Raw genomic sequence first — 19,938 nt, 5'->3', positions numbered from 1 at the left:
CTGCTCTCCCCACCACTTGCTTCCTCCTCCATTGCTTGCCCTTTTGGGAGCTTGTTAAAACTCTTAGAAGGACACTCCCTTCCCAGTCAAATGCCCCACAGCTGGGCTCTCTCAACATTGCTGACAGTTCTCTCATAAAGGGACACATCATCCTCTTATAATTCCTTATAAAAATAGCCAAAGCAAAACCAGCTTGCATTGTGACCTAAACAAGAGATTGGATTCAGTATGTCATGACTGTAATCTGTTCTGCTGCTGTTGCTGAAGAAGTGTCAGTCTAAACCAAAGACTTGTATGTTGGCTTCCTTAATCTTTGTATGCATATCCACCTGCCCATCATGAGGTGCTCAGCACTCACCACTACAGTTCATGGCAGTGAAAGCTGTAGTTGCACAGCACCTGGGACAATCACACTCTCAGCATTTCAAGTGTGGCTTCCAAAATTGATGGGCGTTTGGTTTGCAACATTACCCTTCTGGGCAGTTTACATCTCAATACTGTGGGGGTTAATATCCCGAGTGGCTGTTGTGTTTAATTGAGGTATTTTACACTGATGCAAGATCCTTTGATCAGAAGGTACCTGGAGTCCAAATAGTATTTCAGTTATGACAGTAAATTCAGTAAGATGCAATTAGGGCTAATTTGGCCCCATTACCTAGGACACCCTAGCTCTACTCTGTTGACTCTGCTACTGAAATGGTGTCCCTAACAAGACTATTTTCATAGTCACTTTATATGGATACATTGCTTCCCTGTCTTTCCCCAACATGCAATGTGCTTGGGATAAATGAAATAACATCCTTTGGCCAAGCACTGTTGTCAGCAAAGCAGATTCAGATACCATCAAATATATGGAGCTGTTCTTCTTGTAGCAAGGGACCCAAAGCCAAGGTGACCTGCCTGAGCTGCAGGGATTGAAACAGGGCATGGGGTTCAGGAGGTATTTCACCTGGTTCATCTGGAGTGCTCAAAGCCCTTCCCAAGAATTCATAGACTTCTAAGGCAAGATTAAGCCATTAGATCATGGTTCCCACATAACACAGGTCAGAGGGGTCTATCCAGTTACTCCTGCACTGAGCCCAGTAACGTGTGTTCAACTAAAGCATGTTTTCCTGAAAGGCACTATATTATTATCCACATTTTAATGACAGGAAAACTGAGCCACAGAGCAGGGGAGTGAATTTGTGTTGGAAGCTGCTGAGCTCCAAGAATCCTCACAATGTTGTCCCTCATGTTCTCCTCACTTCCTATCAACCACTACCTTTCGCTTTCCGTCAGGCAAGCCGAGACCATCTTATCACTCCAGCCATGTCCTGACTCCCCAGCCGGTTTCCTCTGCTAGCACTATGCTCTGCCTGTCACTGATAGGGACAGCACATCCAGCAGGAAGAGGACTATCTCCTCTTCACTGCTCCTTTTCCACTCATTTTTTCCTCTCCTGTCATTTCTTAACTCACTGGTCTCCTTTCCCCCATTACCATCACCGTCTTCCCCTCTCTCCTTACTTCACTCATTGTAACCAGTGGCTGTGCAGGAAGGCACAAGTGATCCTTACTGACCTCAGGTGCTTTAGAATTCAGTCTTCCAGGCCAGGAAGTAGCTGTGGGCTTGCAAAGCACAGCAGCCTCTTCCCTCTGGACTCATTATTAGATGGCACGGATGGGGGTGGGCTAGCAAGTCAGTCCCTCGCCTGTCCTGTTGCTACAGAGACAAGAAGAAATGTGGCCATGGACTGCAGCTCTCCTCAACAGGCCCTTGCATTGTGCTTGTGCTTCTCCAGCACCTCTCCTGGCAGGATGGCAAAGTGCCTCACAAACAAGAAAGCAAGCTTCAAGACAAGCCCCTGGCACGGCTGGCATGTCATTACCCCCAGTTAGGATGGGACGGAGCAGACCGAGAGCACTGCCTGCCGCAGGAGCACTCAGAGGAAGAGAGGGGCGTCTAGGGAGAGGCATGGGGGTCAGATCGCGGCGCGGACGCTGTCTAGCACGCAGGGACTGAATGAGCGTGGTGCTAGGACGCTGCTTCCCATTGAAAATCTTCGGCGAGCGCGGAGCGGCAGTGCGATAATCCGCAGCCGGAGAAGTGGGGCCGTAGGCTCCTCCCTGAGGCCGGGACTAACGGCTGTCTACTGGCCCCGCGCCCGGCAACCCGCCGCGGCCGCCCCGCAGCTCCGCACGGGGCCGGCATTCACGTGCCCCTCGGCACCGGGCATCCCTGAAGCTCAGCCCCCAACCGACGTCGGCCTCCCATTGGCTGCTCCGCGGCAGCTGTTACTCCGGCGGCGGGCGGACCCCTTTGTGACGTCACAATCAGCTGTTTGAACGTTCTAAATTCTGAGCTGAGCTCAGCTGGGGGAGCAGCAATAACAGGAAAATAAGAACAGCAGCTCTGCAGGCCGGGGAGGTCCGGACCCAGCAGCTGTCGCCGCCCGCCCTGGCAATGGTGCATCTCTTCTGAGAAGAGCAGAGACCCCAGCAGCACCGCCGCCTCCCTCATCCTTTTCTTGTCTCTTGGATTTTTCGTTGACCCGGTCGCTTGTTGATTTCAATTAAACTACCTCACAGACTCTGCCTAAAGCCGGTGCTTTCAGATACTTAATCTTGTGGGCTTTCCTGTGGTTTTGTTGTTTACAAAACAACCGATGACATTAAAGGCAAGGTAAGTGTCGTCCTCTCCGGACAGGGCGCGGAGGCGGGCTGGGAAGTCAGGCTTGCACTGAGCGCCGAGCCCCTTTGTGCGGCGGCCCGTTCGCTGGGCCCCATCTCTGTGGAGCGCCGAGCCCCTTGCGATCTGCGCCCGTCCTCGCATTTCAAGGCCCCCCCCCCGTGTCCGGGCCGGGTGGTTTCAGGTCTCTTTGTATTTCTCGCGCTGCGTGCGGCGAGGGGCCGCTCTTTGTGCTCCGTGCGCGGTGCGCATTGTGCTCCAGCAGTGCCCGGCCGGCCGGGACAGCAGAAGGGACGGGCTCGTGGCCGAGGCCGGGAGACGTGAGGACAAGGAGGGCGAGGTTGGTCTTTTGTTGCTACAAGCCGCGGTCTCGGGCCGGAGCGGCGAAGGCGCTCGGGACCCGTCTGTCTCCAAGGCGCAGGAGCCTCCCTCGGCTTGGCTCGGCTCGGCTCGGCTCGCCGGGCGGGGGCGGGGGAGGGGGGATGCCAAGGCAGGTCGGCGGGAGCAGACTGCTTGTTGCATAAGCGGCGATTGGCTCGGCCCCGCTGGGAAACAAAAGACCCGGCAGCGAGGTCCCGGACCAGCCTCTGGCCCCCGCTCCAGCTGCCTTTGTCTGCACTGCCGCTGCGCGGCCTGGGGTAACTGCCCTGCCCGGGAGGAGGCGAAGCGCCTCCAGGTCGGCCCAGGCGCACGGCGGGGAGCGGAGCGGGCTGCGGCTCCGGGGCGGCCCGTGCACAGAGGAGGCCCAGCTTGTGCCTGGCCCGTTCCCTCCGCCGCCCCCACCGCGGGCCGGCTGCGCTGGGACGGGATCGGGGGGCGAGAAGGGGCAACTGCCCCAGCCCCGCTTTGCCCCGCAGCGTCCTCCCTTCTGCGGGCAGCTGCAGCAGCGCCGCGCCAGCACCCGGAGCAGAGCGGCTCCCTCCCTGGGCCGGGCTCGGGCTCGGGCTCGGCTGCGCGCTCCCGGCACCGCCTCCTCTCCCCTCGCCTCCCTTCTCCTTGTTTGTTTCTTCATCAACGGATTCGGATGAAAACCTCGTCTCTGTCCCCATTGGCTCGTTGGGATTGGGAGCCTATGGTGACGTGTACTGATTTGCATTTGACATTGAGACGTCATCAAGGCCGGCCCTCCCCCACCCACGCACACTGAACTGTCCTCCCTTGACCCTTGCGGAGGGGGCGATGTGCTCAGTGCCGACACCGGCGCAGTCCGCCGAGATCTTCGGAGGCAAACGGCTTTGCCCGGCTGAGGCTGAGCCGGACCAGGGAGTCCCGCAGCCAGGAGAACTAGGCTGCTGAAGTGGGGCAGTACATTACCCTCAATCACAGCCCTGCTGCTGGCCACAACTCGGGTTTCTTTACGGCGCTGTTATTTTAAAATGTAAGGTATATAATGTGCTAGCTAACCTTACGTCTGTCATCAATCAAAGCCGATCTTTTCTCCCATACCATTAACATGTCACGACCAACGGAGCAGCTAAGCTAGTGAACTGAGCAAGATGAAAAAGGGTTTATGTTAAACATAATATAATGCCTAACCCGTTATGTGTGAGGTCAAATAAAATTAGCTGTCAAATAAAATAGGAAGTTCTTTTTTACTGACTGCCCTGTGGGACACACAGCTCTGTGTAAAAATCCTTCAAAACTGTTTCAGTTGCTCAAGAAAATCTGACCTAAAATTTTCATGTGTCCTTCCTCCACAATATGAAGCTATTCACATGCAATCTATTCAGCCTGGTGTAATAATTGCTTGGGTCAGTGACACTGTCGAAGGAAACAAGCTAGAGCAGGGGTCGGCAACCCCAGCATGGGTGCCAGAGCATGGCATGCAAAGCATGGGTGACTGGTGCCTCTCAGTTCTGGGGGGGCACCAGTGGGACATGACGCAGGGCTCCCAGCAGCAGGCTGGGTGCGGGGGTGGTCCCCCAGCAGCTGGTTAGTGAGCGCACCAGCAGTATGGTGACAAACTGCCCAAACGTGATGTGATACTGGCAGAGCCAGTTTCAAGGAGTGCTTGCTCTCAGTGGGGGCCTATGATGCAAAAGCATTTTGCTTGGCATGTGTGCCTTGGGGCAGATGGTGGGGAAGTGGCTGGGGCTGTGGCTGTGCTGCCGCAACAAGGACTGGACCCCTCACCGCTCCCCTGCCATCCACCCTGGCACGCCAACATCTTACAATTTAAGGTTGCAGGTGTTTCTGGCACTCAGCCCAAAAACATTGCCGACCCCTGAGCTAGAATTCTCTGTGTATTTAGTTGAGTGGCTAATTGCATTGTTGGACAAACATTTATTTGAAGTTTCCTGAACAACTGGATTTTCGGGATCTGAGATTTGGAACATGGGCAAGTGTTTTTCCTGAACTGGGTGTCCTTCATCGTAGTCCTGAGCCTTTAAATAGGCCTTGACAGGTTGACAGAGATGCAGGGACGGGCACTAAAATATTGAGTAAACTTCTGCAGTGTAGAGAAGGTTGTGGTATATAACAACAGCTCCCTGTTCAGCTGACGGGGTTTTAGAAGCTGTGCAGATAAAGCCTGGCTATTGAACCTGTTTAGTACCATTTCATTTACACCTGCTTCTTGGGGGGGTAAATGTCAAGTCACTAGAGCCAGGCTTTCATAAAGACCTACTCCTCAGCAGCTAAATGAATCTGCAGAATAATGGATACACCTGGGTTCTGATGGTTTTGAAAATATGGCACCAATGATGAAGTCTTAGCAACTGGAAGCTGGCCTTCAGGCTCTCACCACTAGTAACACTGGGAAGCTGTTGTTGGACATGATCCAAATCACTTTTTTGTATATTTTCCCCATTAAACAGAATCCCAAGGCAGTTTCACACCTTCTTCCCCCCCCACCCCCCGGCAAAGGAATAGATACCACCTAGGCCCCAAGTTAAGGCTTAAGGCAGTGAGAGGTAGGTTAGCTGTGCTAATCTGGAGTCAGGCAGACAAAATAGACTGTTGCCTACCAAACCTCATGCCCCTCTGAACCAGTCAGACTCCAAGCTGCTACCCTGCCCTGCCTTGTGCTAAAAACCGTGTTCAAATGGATGTCAGTAAGAAAGCAGCTCAATAAGCACTGAGTACTTTCGTAAAAAGTGTAGACAAGGACACAATAGGCAGTAGAACCCTGGTTAAAATGGGTAGGGCTTCTGTGCTTATGGAGAGGGGCATATTTCATCCCATTTGAGCTTTTCATTGTTCCATACTTGGTGCCAGTATTATCAAGAAAAATCCTGCCCTAAAACAAATGTTCTTTCACTCTCTTCCCATTTTTCCTACAACAGAAGAGAGATGCTCCTGCTCTAAAAAATGACTAGTCAAACACATATTTCATAATGTAATCAAAATTCAGGAATATCTGCATGAACATAAAGATAACAAAATACCAGAATATTTTAAGGCACAAATATCTAGTGTCTGTTGCCAAGACAAAATATGTATTTTATCAAAGAACCTCTTTGCCTCTTATTCTGCTGTTTGTTTTGCACAAACAGCCCATATTCCACCCATCCCCATCCTCACCTGAGGCACAAATAGATTTTAAGCAGATAGAAGTACCATACAGTTTACTGCAAGACTGGAAACTGTTGCATCTTGAAAGTATGACTATCAGGTACTCAGTCCTCCACATGGTTTAACATAATGCCTGTTATATTCCTTTAAGTACAAGATGCGCTTTTGAATTTACTATGCAGGCCATTTTTAAGGAAAGGGTGGAAAAGTATCTTGTGCATCAGATGTGTCTTTATTTTATGTTTTATTTTCTTCCTTAAATTGAAAGTAAAAAATTTGCATTCACCTGGAATTCAAGGTTGTTTTGTATTTGAAGAAATATGATATTGGCCTATTGATCACTTATGCAGCTACACCCAGTAATATTCTTAAAGATGTGCATCAAATGGAGGAAAACAAAGCTGCAAATGGTGAAAAGCAAAGTTCACAAGTAACACCTTAGCCCATTTTTATACCCCTGCCTTTTGAAACAAGCTTTGAAGTCCACCAATGAATATTTTTCTAGATACGGCATATGTGCAAGGAATTAAAATAAGGGATAGGTCAAATTAATCCTCTGTAAACACCTCTGACCTCAGTCAAGCTACGTGAGGGACAAATTTGACTCGGTGTATATTGCACTATGTAACTACCCAGGAATTTACACTTAACTTGGCTTCTCAGACATCCAGGTGAGAATATGCCCCCTTCAGCTACAGAAAATGGTCCATTTGGTTCAGCAAGATGTGAGGGAGAGGATTCTTAAAGAGGTATCTGCCAGTGTAAGATGCCAATGTTTTTGGAGAGAAAGTGTTCCTTTCATGTGTTACTACCATCACTATAAAGTAGTCAAGGTGCTTACTTGAATCCTTTAATTTGTTTTTAACCATGCAGAGTGTTTATTCATATCTTGCATTTCATTTGGCTTAAGTGATGAAACTGAATGGTCCAGTCTGAAGCAAAATAGACTTTTTCCCTCCCTTGAATTTAAAATCCTAATAATAAAACATTTTTCTTCTTAGACTTTCCAACAATTAATCACTTCTTTGCTTCCTATTAATTCTGAATAATCCTGAATTGGATCCCTATGGACAGACCCCTTAGCCCAGGTAGTGTCAAAGGACTCAGACACTGACATCCACTGTATCCAGTTGCAAGAATCAGCTGTAACTTTGAGCATCACACTGATACAGATAAGGTTCCCTTAGGGAGAGGTATTAATGAATTTAGAACCCTGTTGCTGAACAAATAAGTAAAAAGTTGACTTTATGTATCAAAGTTTTCTGCAACAATAAACTAGTAAAATTAACCCAACCTTGTAAAACTGTCCTTCAAACTTACCAAGTCCAGGAGCAAAATGGACTTTCCCCATATTTGCTCTGACACTGATGCCAACAAACATACTGATGTTTCCCATTTAAAAAAAAAATCTCTAGGTGAGCAGAATATTAAGAGGCTGAGTAAAAGCTTCTCACCCCAGAGTTTTTATAAGAACAAAAGACTAATAAAGTGTGCATTGTCTGGTGGCCTGTCTATAGAGGCTAACAACTCTGTGATAGCTGTCAGCTATTGGTTTTTCCTTTTGCCCCAGTGACACAGGGATGCGCTTTGGTGCTTAAGGTCTGTGTCTTGATGTGGACCTATAGTTGCAAATGATCACCGTAGCACATCTAAACCAAACAGGTGGCCTTGGAGAGCCTGCTGGGTTAATATGTTTCCAAAACATCTGTTTAAGGGCTCTCTTGAAGGAAGGTTGTGAAATTTCCTTGTCATTGCATTGTGCTTTGTCTCCAAGTATTGGGGGATGACAGACAGCAAAGGGAAGAATAGAGCCTTATGCACATGACTTTTTTTGGCAAAGCAAGTTGAAAATAGCATTTCCCAAAGATCATCACAAGGATGCACCCGATTTGTCCCTCCTACGTCTCTAGTGACAGCTATGCTGGGTATTCTTGGTTCTGCTGAGGAAAAACATTTCCTCTTGTTAGTCGTCAGTAGCCATCCTGCTGTGCAGTATTTATGGAAAGTTTAAGGAGTGCTGTGCCATTTCCCATCAGTATCATTACTGTTATTACAGGATGTGAGTCTAGATCTGCTGCTCCTGGTAACCACAAAGAAATGGATTCCCACTCCTATCTTCTGCAGGATTTCTGTGCATCATGGGTCTTTGTTGTGATTTCTTTTTCCTATTCTTAGCTTGTGAGACTATTTGCAGTGACAACGATTCACAAAACTGAGTCTTGTATGCTGCTCTATGGGGGAAAATGATTTGTTTAAGGCACTTACTCTTATTGTCACTTGCTGGAAGGTCTTAGCCAGTCAAGATTAAAATACTGAGAAGTCTAGAGCAGCTGTACCTTTGGAAGCAGTTTGACAAACTTTATCTTTAAACAATTTAATTTGGCCTTGAGTGGGTGTTATTTGAACACTGCTTGTTTTCTATGGTGTGTCCAGCCACCAGAGGGTACTGTGGAAGGAGGAGAAGAAAGTTGTTGAAAACTGAGGAAGTGAGAGGAACCTTAATTGTTCCTCTTACCCTATTAGGACGCTTCTGCCTCAGCCCACTTCCCCCTGCTGCCAGTTCCAGAGCCATCCCTAAGGAGAGGAGCTACTTGGAGAAAAAGGGCCATGAAGATTGGTGCAGGGGGAAGAGTTTTGGTGGAATTCAAGGCAACTCTGCTGACAGTCCTACTCTCAGGCAGCCAAGGGCCAATTGGGTGGAGAGAAACCAAGAGATGTTTAATCTTCTTTTCTGCAGAATCCTGAGGGCAGAGATGAGGGTGAAGACAAGTCAAGTTATACCATGACTCATGAAACTGTAATAATAGCATTTCCTTTTGAGTCCCAGCCCAAATCAAGCTCCTGCAGAGATGCCATATCAGGCAGTAACTGCATCAGCTCCTGCCTGCAAGAGAACAGGATGTTATGTTTGCTTACGCCAAGATGATGCTCTTAGGCCTGAGGTTGCTGGAGTCCTCTTCGATGCTTCGCAGACAGCACCTTGTTTCACCCAGTGGAGCTTGGTGGCACCAGCTACCTCTGTGTTTGTGCTGGAGAGGGAAAAAAAACAAAGCTTTTGTTTGTTCAGCTAGCACAATGTAATCCTCTAGCTGTCGGCTGTGAGCAGGTGCCCCCTGCCAAGCACTTCCACAAACAAGCTAAGCTATGTCATTCTGCAGCCAGTTGCTTTGCAGACAGGAAGGGGAGGGGGCAGTGGACTTATCCTCTCCAGCCCTAATTCACGCTAGGGCAGTGTGCTCCTGACCATAAGGGCCTGCTGCACCTGCTAGCTCGGCCCAGGCCCAGGCCCAGGCTGAGTTTGCTTTGCCCACTGCTGCCCCAAGCATCTAGCGAGGGCTGTAGATGTGTGCAGCCTTAAGGAATATCCTTGCATATCCTGCTCAGAGTAGCTCCCTTTCTTCTAAGCTACCCACAAGCCTTCCCTATTGCTGATTGTAAGGACCCCATTACTATGATCTGCAAGGTTGAAAAACTTGAGCTAGCTGGAATTTTTTTCATTGTTGTACATGTTTAATTTATTATTTTATTTTCCTTTTTTTGGTCAAAAAATCCCAAACAACCAATTTGACTGGGCAAGTGCTACCCCTGGGGCTAGGGACAGAAGTTGCATATAAATCGGTTTAAGCCATCCGAAACTGGTTTAAACCTGTAACAGAACAGAAGCTCAGTGCACATAAGCCAGTTTCAAAATGACTGAAACTAGTTTAAGATAAACCTGTTACTAGTGGTGAGAGCCTGAAGCCCGGCTTCCAGTTGTTGAGACTCTATCACTAGAGCCATATTTTCAAAACCATCAGAACCCATGTGTATCCATTGTTCTGACAGATTCATTTAGCTGCTGAGTAGTGAGCCCTGGTTAAATGTAGCATCAGGTTTAACTGGTTTGGGTCAAACTAGTTTATGAAACTTCTGTCCCAGACCCCTTGCGGGTTCAAGTTAAATCACAGTCTCCCAGCATCTCAGCATGCTTTCCAGCCCTAGGCTGTGCTGTGCTGTCCAGTTGGGGTCTGGGGCCAGGGAGGGGGCATTAAACCCACCTTCCCCCAAGTACAGAGCTGCCCTGCCCTGCTAAATTTACAGAAACTGCTGGTTGCAACTGTGGACTACATATCCCAGAGACACCTGGAAGCAGAAAGAGGAAGTGATGAGCTATTCAGCAGAGTCCTGTTATTGTGATTCTGGACTGCAGATCCCAGAGACCTTGGGGGAGCAAGAAGAAGTAGTGAACACCCAGCCCATGTGGGTTATGTGCTAGAGAGGCATGCTCTAGCACCCCCCCACCCCAGCTTCTGTGCCACTGCAGGCATGTAGCTGCATTTCCTGAATCAAAAGTAAATGTATGCCCAGTTGTTTCTCAGTTTAAATTCTGCAGCTCAGACTAACCTACAAAGACTGAATTGATTCAGCTCCAGGCTTTTTACTGTCTGTACTTAGCCTAGGAGTAAGAATGGGATTACTTTCTTTCTGTAGGACAGATTCAGTCTCTAGACTGAATCTCCTATGAGGAACCACAGTTTCCTTTCTTGGGGAGAATCCACATCATCCTATTTGCTTTCAGATGAATGGATGCAGGATTGTGTAGGAGCCATGTCTTACCATTGCATCAGCTGCATTTCACTGGTAGGTTCATTGTGTATGAGGTTTGAGATGAAAGATTTTTTTCCCTCTGGTCTCAGAAGTGTGGACAAAGCATCAATGGTCTGTTTACCTCTGCACTACAATAAGAACTGACTTGGGAAACCTAGTTACTCCAGTTACCAGCCAGAGTGGAGATGAGATTGAACAGTGTCCCAACAAGTACATTACAAATCAGACAGTCCAAGATGTAAGTCCAGTGATGGGGATTGAACTGGGTCCCATGAGTGCTATGTTTTTATGGGGTTCCTTGACATGATCAGTGGCAACGTGTAGGGGCTGGACGGGAGTGCACCCCCTGACTGGCTGCACTTGCCGCTTAGGCAATAGGTGGGGGGGCAGGCACGACTGCCGGTGCCCCCCGCCCCCCCGCAAGCACCGGCTGATTGCTGCAGCCACTCCCAGAAGCGGCCGCAGCATTGCAGGATTGGCCATGGGGGTCCTCCCAGGCAGCGGAATTGGCCGCGGGGGACACCCCCCTGGTCGGTGGGATTGGTCACAGTGGGAGCATGTGCCCTCCCGACTAAGGCAGCACCAGTCGCCCATGGACATGATTATAGTTGTATGAAGGAAACCAAAACCTGCTGAAGCTCAATAACAAGCTTCTCTAAAACTCCACAGGAATTCTTTGCTTTGCTTGTCACTCTCTCTTCAACTACGGTAGCTCTGAGCCTTCTATTTCCCCACACCTGCTGCAACTGAGAATTGTACCACTGCAAGCAAGGAAATAGCTGAATGCAGCTAGTGGATCAAGATGCATCGTGTTACAACTTTGCAATGTGTGCTGTGGATCTCTGGGAGCAGGTTATCTTCTAGCCCTGAGTAGCAAAGGTGTATCTTTTCTCTTGCTCCTGAAAAGTGCTACGATGGTCAAGAGCACAAAGAAGAATATTTGCTTATTGTGTTGGAAAGAGTCACTAGCTGAGGGGCATGGGGAAATAACAAGCCAGATCCTGCCTCTACTGAAGACTGTGGAGTTTTGCCATAGATTTCAGTGGGAGTGGGATCAAGACGAAAGGTCATGTTGGTGCTTGTAGAGACGTCTGTCTACAACAGACTTCTGAATAACAGCTTTCATTCCCAAATTCTGCATACAGGAACCTCTTTCTCCACTCCTGAAGTGCAGCTGCTTCTCAGACGCAGGGAGTGGGACAGTGGCCCATGCTGGCAAAAGCACAAATGTACATGGAACAACCCTTGGAAACATCCTTAACCAAGCATGACTCTTGCGTATTCTTCACACTAAATCATGAATGACTGAGCCTGGCATTGTCTCCTCCTGCTGTTTGCACTCTTGTTCTCTATGGGGAACATACAGTCTGTATTTTAGCTAAGGCAGCCAGGGCAACCCTAACTTAGGTGAAAGATGTCTTAGGCTCTTAAATCTCTCTGCAGAATAGGAAGAACCTTGGTCCTCAGGTTTCACCCAACCCCCCACCTTCCCCCCACTAAAATGTTTGGGATTCAGTATCTCCACTTGGGAACCTTTGAAGCAGGAAACTAACCCGCTCCATTTGAAACAAGATTCCAGGGTCTTCAGACTAGACCCTTTCATAGCGAAGCCACTCCTGAGCCATTTTGCATTATCTTGGAGGATGTTTCTTGGATTGGATTGTGTAAGAGTGGAAGGCCACTTAGGATGTTCTCACCTAGAGAGAAAACCATTGCTGGAAGTGCCTTTTGCTACTGGCTTCACCTTCTATTGTGGAGGGTCATAGATGGGGCTAAAGAGAAGTAACGTGAAAGGATTCTGCTCACTCATGAAGAAGCAGCTCATCTGCTTAGTGTGTTTTCTAGCCTCCCAGAGTTAATGTGGTGATTGGCACCTAGGTTAGCCTGGCCTAGCTTTGCTCTTGGCATAACCACACTTCAATTCCTGTTTTCTACCTGGAGCTGTATTCACCCACATTTGCCATTGGACCTCTGATAGAGCTGTCTGAAGCAGACTGAGACACCGAGACCCCAGTCAGCTGTGGGACACAACGTATCTCCTGGACACACAGGAAAACAGTAAAGCAGTATTGGCATTTGAGTAGTTCATCTTTGCATCATTGCTGCAAACTCAGGGCTAGACTACAGCCAGCCACACCAGACAAGACTATGAGCTTGGGCTGAAAGCACGCTGTGTGTGCCAGGGTTGGGTTTTGTGTGTAGATAGGAGGGGCTTTGGGGCAGCACGTAAGTAAAAGCCTGGATTAATTCTGCAGTTAAAACACAACCTGAGTACGTAGAAGATCCAGCACTAATGCCCTGCCTGCCTTTCCTGGGTGTATTTTGCTTTAACATCCACTAATTGTAACACACCATATAAGTTTCCTGATCTTTCAGAAAGGACATGAGACTAAGACACCATTGTGGAATTGCCTATCTCTATGCAGGGAAGAAGCAAGTTTGGAGATAAAATCTGGCTTGAAAACCATAGCTGGATGCAGCATTTAGATCCCTATCCACCATGTGTGTAGCCACTGTTTTCAAGGGCTCCTTTAACAGGAGTGAGGAAACAAAATATACAGCTTGTTTATTCCAAGCTACTGGCTGCTAAAGAAAGAAATACCTGGTGAGCAAGTGAGGCAGGAACATGGCCACTGTAAACAACAGCTAACTTACTGCTGTCCTCTGGCCTTCCCGTAAAAGGAACTTCAGTGACAAGTGACTCAATTCTTAGTCTTCTGCTTAGTGCAAATTGCTATGGGCAGGTTCTATTAAGATAAACCCCTGAATCTGCCCTTGGCTATAAACCAGATCTCAGCCTAGTGTCTCCCCACGCTTTCGCTGTAACAAAACAAGCTGTTAAGGTCTGCCACAGTTCTAACACTTGAAGTCAATTCATTGGCTGATGTAAATCAGAGTAGTAAATCAGTGATTTATACCAGCTAAGTATCTGCCCCACTGTGTTTACTTCTGTGTTAGTATCACACCTTCAGGGCAGGAAGCTAAAACCTATGTCCTTCAGGGCAGCGTTTCTCAACCCATGGGTCACGACCCAAAAGTGGGTTGCAAGTATATACGATAGAGTTGTGAACAAACTTTAAAAACGGGTTCTCTTTTAAAAGAGAAAAACATGGGAAACCATGGCTTTTCCTTTGCAGGCTGGCAGAGTTCCAGTCTGTGAGGGGCTACTTGGGGGCCCCCATGCTCTCCCTGGATGGCTGGGGCCTGGGGGCAGAAGGTGGGGAGAGAGGGGTATTGGGTCAGGACTGGTCATCGACGTTTTACAAATGGGTCCTGGGACAAAAAAGATTGAGAACCACTGCTTGAGGGAATTTTTGCCTCCATCAGTCATTCTGACAAGTTTGTTTTTTGCAGGATTGAGCCTGACCAGGACAGGATGTATTATTACATGGTTACTTAGGATGAGCATTAGGCTACTGTGTGTTTGTTTATTTTTGTTTAAAACGCATATAAAGACGTAAGAGGAAGCAAACTGAAATAGTAGGACCTCTTAGACAGATCTGTGTGTATGTATATAGGGGTAATTTGCCACTGGATAAAAGGATGCGGGACTTTACATTCAGGTACTCCACATTGACCACCCATGTGCATGCTCTTATGGGGTTATAAGTGGAAGCCAAACTGTGGTAGATTAGCCCTCAGTGGATGAGGAGTAAGTTACCACAGTTGAGCTTTTATTAACCATAGAGTAAAAACAGGAGCAGTCACTGCAGAGTAGCTAACAAGTAGCAAAACCCTGCCCACTTCTGCCTACATTATATTGTTGGTATATTCATACTCTGCATTTGGTAGCAGTTATATCTGTAGGAACAGAGCCTTTTCTAGTAGTTAAAAGCTGGGGTTTGAAAGTCCAAAGTTTGTTTCAGTGACTGGCTTCATCACTGGCTTGATGTGTAACTTTGGGCATGTCACTTAACCTCCTGACACCTCAGTTTCCACCTTCCCTCTGCCCACCAAGGACATATGGAGACCATTTATTTTTTTGCTAGAAGACAGGCCAAATGTCAGTTCTGTTAATGTCTAACTTGCATTATTAGTACTATGTACTCAGCTAACCTAGTTTTTAACTCCTTCCCTAAAACTCACTCTGTGAAGAAATTTTTCTTGGGGAGTACTTTCATGTTTGAGCAAAATTCAGTGGTTAGAGCAGTGGTTCTCAGCTTCTTTAGACTTAAGGAAAAATGGGAGCACTTCACTTTCACTTGTTTTTTTGACTTTGGAAAAAATATTAGTCTTTTTTTGTTGCAAAGAAATCAGAAAGATCACAGCAGGGCAAAATATTTGTGACACTATGGATTCCTATTTAAAATCTCTGGGTTTATCTTGTGAGCCACATGTAGATGTTGGCACACCTGGTTGTGCACCACGGCACCCTGCTTAAGAATCACTGGTTTAGAGCAACAGAAGAGGCAGCTTCAAGCATTTTTCTGTGCTAGGATCTCGGATTCCCTGGCACTCAAAGCAGGACTATTTTGGGTCATCAACCCAGTGTTTTGGGGGGAGTCATGGTGTTGTTGCTTACCTACATTTTTGGTCATACTGCCCGTTGTACAACCTTTATTTCAGGGATGGACTTAGTACAAACCAGCCTTCACGCCACAGTGAAACATCCAAAGACAGCATAGAAACTCTCCGGCTCCTTTTGGTTGCAATTCAGCAAAGTATTTAATCACCCTGAACAGGGCTGGATTAATACATAGGCAAACTAGGCACATGCCTAGGGCCCTAAGTGGAAAAAGGGGCCCAGCTGTGCTTATTTTACATCTTATAAGTATTGAGTGAAAAAAGTAGGGGTCCACGAGTTTGTTTGCCTAGGGTTAATCCAGTGAACAAAAGGGTTAATCCAGTCCTGCTCCTGAAGCCAATGCATGTGCTTAAAGGCTTTGCTGATCCGCAGCCTTACAGGGCCTGCCTGCCTCCCCTTGCGAATGAGCAGAACCAGATTCCTCCCTGCCCAGGAATGGCCTGTTTCTACACCCTCTTCCTACAGAAGCATGAGCTAGCTTGTGATGGTTTGCAGTGTAAGCCAGCCACTATGCTTGTATGTTGTGCTACAGCAAAAATCAGCTTAAAAAAACAATGCATGGTTGGAACACGGTATGGGATGGCTGCCGAGGCAGAGCTATTTTTTGGCTTGAAAGGTTGCCTGGGTCCATCAAACAAAGGCTACTCACAAGCAGCACAAATTGAGGACTTCAGCATAGGCCTTGATTCTCACATGTGTAGCTCTTCCAAGCCAAACTGAACACCTTTTGAAGTCACTGGAGTTACATCAGGGATTAGTTCGGACTAGTGCATGTGGTCTGGTACAAATGCTACATTGTATGACAGGGAAGGCTGTTCGTGGTTATACGAGCATAAAAAACAATTTCTGCAATTGCTACATTTGGTTCAATATCCATCTCAGCAGCCCCTTCATGCATCCATGGACTCAGATCTTCAGACTTGCGTTAGCTAAGAAAGTGGCCCATAATTCTTCACCAAATCACTTGCTACACTAAGGTGTCCAACTGCCTTTTCCCTCCTGCCCTGTGTTTTTTTTATTAATACAGGGGAATACCTTCAAACCATAAAACTTAAAAAGCAATTTATTTAGACTAAAAGAATGTGCTCTACAAGCCTTCCTCAGACAGCTCTCAGTCCCGTTTGGGGTGTGCTTGGGCTTTGTTAGTCCTCAAATCTTCATTTACCTCAATAACTTAAGAGGTGATGTGTTGTGCAAGGAGGCATGGTAACATTTCTGTGCTATGTTGCTAGGAGAAAGCGTGCATTCTAGGATAGAAATTGATTGATTTCTGCTCTTGACAACTTGTAATGTATTTAACAAATACAGGCAGTCCTCAGACTTAGGACACGATTGGTTCCTGAAAACCACTCTTAAGTCGAAACATTGTAACTCAGAACTGATTTTCCCATAGGAAACAATATTATAAATGGGGGGTTGGTTCCTGAACCCTTTTTTTTCATCAAAAATAATCCAGAATTTTGCACTCTATCAATTATAGATGAGTAATATAGCTACATTAATGCATTTATATTGTAAATAGCAATCACATTGATTTGGAAGGACTTCTTTGAGGAAACTTTGCTGTACGTTTTGAAGGGCTCTTGGTTGGACTTTTTGAAGGGTTCTTGGCTGGAGTCTTCTCAGGAGTCTTGGCTGCAGGGTTTTCTGGAGTTTTTTTGCCTGCTTTTTTTAAAGAAAGTGTCCAAGGAAGTTTGGACAGATGCCCATCTCCCTGGAGAACAACACAGCGATCTTGGGCGCTGGTGTGGCTTGGCATCAGATCAAGTGTTGTAAAGTCGAAACTGAGGTCAGAAAGTTGAAACAGTGTCAATTTATAAAGGTTGTAAGTGTGAAACCTTACAACATTTTGAGTTACAAGTCGAGGACTGCCTGTATAAGTGCTCTGTGAAAGGTTGATGAATTTCTGATGGGTCCTAATGCCTGCCATGCTGGGATAGGGAAGCAGGAGAGTGGTAATGGGATCTTGTACCAAAATCATGGCTACCCAAAGAACTTTGTGATTGTTAATGTGCAACAGCAGAGGTACAGCCTGATCTCCCTGCTCCTAAAACACAAGCTCCTAGGGTTTGTGCTAAGGGAGAATCTCCATTAACTGTTATTGTAGGATCTGACACAGCTGAGCAGTTCTGCTTGCTTTCCTGCATATGCACACCAGCCTTCCCTCCACCTCTCCCAGTTTTAACCTAACTTTTAATTTAGTTTACAGATTTCTGGATCTTCAGGGAAGATGTCAGGGCAATTTGTGGCATTAATGGTCTCATGGAAGCTAATATACCTCCCAGAGAAACCTAACAGCATGATCACAGGTGATCTCACATGTCAGAACAGTTTAGCTTCATGCAGTGAGAGGCAAATGCAAGAACTCAGTCATGTCAGTGCTCTTTCTGCAGCCATAGACAATGCAGCTTTTGGGCATATCCCACATGATCAAATAAGTCTGACTCAATGCTCCAGAAAAGTGGTAGGGAATCTTTCCTGTCTTTGTTGCTCTACTCCCTGAGCTCTGTCCAACCTGCCAGCCTGTTCTGTTCTTTGTAGCAGAGGCTCTTTCTTCTTGTCTGGAAAACACCAAATTGGGTATGGCACCTTCATGCAAGTAACTAGTTGTTGCATTGCAGCCAAGAGGCCAGAAATGGGGGCTGGACTCAATGATCCTCTGGGGTCCTTTCCAGCCCAAATGTCTATGAAATCTATTCAATGGAATTGGGACATTATACACTGTACAAACACAGAGGACACAGGCCCTTCCCTGAAGTCCAGACCTACAGAGCCAGCTGTCACTGTCTTAGCTCTTAGTGGTAAATGGTGCGTTCCTCATTTGCAGAACACGATGACTACAAGGCAAATGCAGACTACGTGGGGCTGCTACACTAAACAGACTTGGATTAGAGCAAGCTGGGACTGTAGGCAGGCATCCCTGGCCCCACTCCCAACTAGAGAGGTACTTGCATGAGCCATCTACCTGGGCTAGTGCCTATCCTGAAGGAGGGAGGACTTCCTGTGTGGTAGCTGCTGCCAGTATGACCCTGGCAGTCTGGATGGAGTGGTGATCACTGGGAAAGCCCCAAACGCATAGTCCTGCCAATGCCACCTCAGCACAGGAGTCCTAGTGAAGTGAGACTTGGAGTTACTGGTCCACTGAGATGCATAGGGGAGGTTGCACCTCTTGTTTCAGGCTGTTGCAGGTTCAAGGAGGCAGCTGTGCATCTGTTAGACTTGGGTTACATTTTCAGGCTTTCTTTGACAACCTGAAAGGCCAGAGACTCTGTTTTCTTCGAACAGAAACCTGAGATCTGGACATTGCTTGACTCCAGGAGCCAGGACCTCTTCATGGGCCTATGATAGACAGACAAGGATGATCCCACATTAAGCCACCTTTAAAGCTAAGCAAGAGGTTGGACTAGATGAGCTCCTACTCTTCTATGAAACTATGATCTATGATCAATGAACTGGACTGGACATTGGGATGAACAAATAGGGATTGTATACATTATTAACTGAGCATTCAAACTGCGACTGGCAGTTGGCACACATAGGTCTCCTGGACACCTTCACCCTCTGAAGACCTGCCTGGTGGGCTGGATGCTTCTGGGCCATTAACCTGGAATTACAGGGTTGGAAGGGACCTCAAGGCTCATCTAGTCCAACCCCTTTGGTCCTCTGTCTCTTGTCCACACCTTTGCCTGCTTTTTTCCACAGAATGCTGTAACTGCAGCATGGGGGAGGAGGGTAGGTGTATTTGGGGGTTGAGGAGTCACTGGTTCTTTCAGGAAAGAAGAGAAGAAATCAGAGTGAATGGTTGTGGGGTGGGAGATGCATGGGTGGGAAAGAATGAGAAGACAAACCTGGAAGAGGGAAGCAGAATGGGAGACTTCTAGGAGAGGTATTTAAGAACCATGTAGGAAAAAAAAGATGCTTGAGATGGATGGAGAGAAAGAGAGGAAAGGAAAAGCAAAAGCATGCTGAAATCAGTGCAGGGAAGGCTGTGTCCTAGTGTGAACAGGAGGAAAAACTATTATGAAGGGAAAGCAGATGTAATGGAGGACAAGAGTAAAAGGCTCATTTGAAACCACGTATTCAATAGACATGGTTGATAATATGTTAGACACGGTGTGTGTAGAATGGCCTAGCAAATAGTGTATGCATCATTCACCTCTGGAGTACCTGACTGTGCCAGAAAGCCTGCGTCAGCAAGAAAACAGGCCCTGCCAATGTTGCCTCTGGGGATACCAGTCCACAACCTTCATTTGCTCTGTCTCTGTCACCTTGCGACTAAATTAATACTTTCAAAATACTCTGGCTGGGCTTGCTCCTGCCTGCATCTTATGAATGGGAATGAGATCTGTGGGGCAGTACTGGAGGAAGAGAGCTACCTGCCTCCACATTCACCTGTTTGGAAGCAGGAGAGCTACAAGCCTCACTCGGGAAAGAGGGAGAGGCCGTCAGACAAGTCTCCTTAACAGACTGACCCTAAGTCCATTGATCTCAGTGTCAGAGGGCTTCAGCCTATACCACTCAAGCCATGGTAGAGGTGTCCCATATCCAAATAATTCCAGGCAAAGGCTCTTATTGATTTTTGGGGACCTTTCCATCAAGCACTATGTACCTGCGCACCCAGAGAGAAGGAACCTGCTTGTGGCTTT

General features: G+C 47.2%; 1 protein-coding gene across 1 annotated transcript in view; it reads left to right on the top strand.

The window, feature by feature from the left end:
* The first annotated feature begins 733 nt into the window (after positions 1–733).
* The window catches only part of TP53INP2 (tumor protein p53 inducible nuclear protein 2), a 78,608-nt gene continuing 59,403 nt past the window's right edge, over positions 734–19,938 (top strand). Inside the window, exon 1 of the mRNA XM_019513074.1 lies at positions 734–2,661. The gene's annotated coding sequence lies outside the window, so the exon portion shown is untranslated. The remainder of the gene's footprint in view (positions 2,662–19,938) is intronic.

Source organism: Gavialis gangeticus, unplaced genomic scaffold, assembly GCF_001723915.1.
Source record: "Gavialis gangeticus isolate Ggan-Ray unplaced genomic scaffold, GavGan_comp1, whole genome shotgun sequence".
Taxonomy (NCBI): domain Eukaryota; kingdom Metazoa; phylum Chordata; order Crocodylia; family Gavialidae; genus Gavialis; species Gavialis gangeticus.
This window is presented reverse-complemented; position numbering and strand designations above follow the sequence as displayed.